Raw genomic sequence first — 1750 nt, forward strand, 5'->3', positions numbered from 1 at the left:
CCAGTGACAATTTCTCCGTTGATCTATGTCCAGATTCAGAGCTCAGTCAAGGATGTTGTTTCTGTTTAGTTCTCCTGCTCAACTGTAGACTTCAAACCTTGTCCCATCAAAGAGTAACTGGTAATTGGGCTCCTCAGATAAATAAAAATCCTTTATCTAAAACCTGAATTTTTAGTAAAGAGGAAAAAACTTCTTAGTCCAAGACTAATCTTTTTTCTCTCTCCTCCTTTCTCTCTCTTTCTCTTTCTCTTTCTTTTTCTCCCTCGTCCTCACATCATTATATTCTTTAAGTAATATTTCATAAGTGACAACAGGTTGCAGGAGACTGTGCTTAGCACTATCATATATACACAACTTAAGACTGTACGAATTTAAACAATAAAAGAGGCTTTGTGACCACTGAAAAGAAGTTGTAAAAAGACTCACCTAAACAGTGTAACAAGATGCAGATTTTACTGTGTATGGCCATACCACCCTGAATAAGCCCGATCACGTCTGATCTCAGAAGCTAAGCAGGGTCGGGCCTGGTTAGTACTTGGATGGGAGATCACTTGGATAGGAAGACCAGATGCTGTAGGTGTAAAAAAATAATAAACAAGAAGGGATTGTAAGCTGACAAGGTCCTTGCAATCTGTGAGGTTAATCAAGGATTGCCTCACCTAAAAAAAAGAAAGATGAAGATTTTACTAAAATTTTCTGAATGCCTACTATGTTATGCGAAGTGCTTATGTGCTGTGATAGTGAAAACTTTGTGAGTTGCAAATAATGGCAACTCAATTTATAGATGCAAAGTGAAAAGAATCCCTTAGAAGATTTCTAAAGGGTTGCCTCAAACTCAGAGTGAAAATTTAACCTAGACTCAAAAATGGAGCGAGACTGGGGTGTCCTCCTGACCCAAACTGGACCAAATAATCCGCTAGAACTTTTACAACGAACCAAAACAGGTTTTCTCTATCTAGTCTATATTTTTCCATCTGCTTCATTCTTCATTCTAACTGCAGATTTTCCTCTGCTCATAAGTTCATAGCACAGACATGGCCACCAACATTCACTCAATTTCATATTCTCCTATATCATTAATCAGAGAGAGGCATCAGTCTGTCTTTCTGTCTGTCTGTCAGACTATCTCTCTCTCCCCTAGTTTCTACCTAGGCCTTAAATAATTCACAAAATTCAGTAGTCCCAAATTAGACTTGAAGATAGTGAACTGACCATAATATAATTTAATTGACATCAAGAAAATACACAATGAAATACCCAGGATGTCATTAAGGATAAATGTCATTAAGGATAGTTGGGCACCTTGGCACTGGAATGCAGACGCAGACACAGAGATGAAGTTAGGAGTGCAAAAAACTTTGGAGGAAAAACGCCTGTGAAAGATAAAAGAAAGAGGAAGCAGGACTGGGAAGCTCTGATTGTGATGTAGATTTGACCAAGTCTCAGATAGACCAAAAGGCAGCTACACAGCAAAGATTGCCTGTTCCAGGAGGCCAGGTCCCTCTGCCACGCTTAGTTATGGGCTGGGGGCTGCACAGCCATGGCTTGGAAGCTGAGGTGAATCCTGAAAGTAATAACAGTGAGAATGGTCAGCTAACTGCACTCTTTGCAGCTAAATAGCAAATTCTTTCTTGACAGAGAATTAAGTGGCAAAGCTCCACTTCAGCAGCATGGAAAAGCAGAATGACAGGAAGGTAGATAAAGCCTGCATTCCCGCCAGCAGACAGAGCATTTTTATTTTCTGACAACT

General features: G+C 39.7%; 1 pseudogene; it reads left to right on the forward strand.

Annotated features, from left to right (window-relative positions):
- Positions 1-457: 457 nt before the first annotated feature.
- Positions 458-580, forward strand: LOC112478616 (annotated as a pseudogene).
- The last annotated feature ends 1170 nt before the right edge of the window (positions 581-1750 follow it).

The sequence above is a fragment of the Pteropus alecto genome, unplaced genomic scaffold (genome assembly GCF_000325575.1).
Source record: "Pteropus alecto unplaced genomic scaffold, ASM32557v1 scaffold61, whole genome shotgun sequence".
NCBI classification, from domain to species: domain Eukaryota; kingdom Metazoa; phylum Chordata; class Mammalia; order Chiroptera; family Pteropodidae; genus Pteropus; species Pteropus alecto.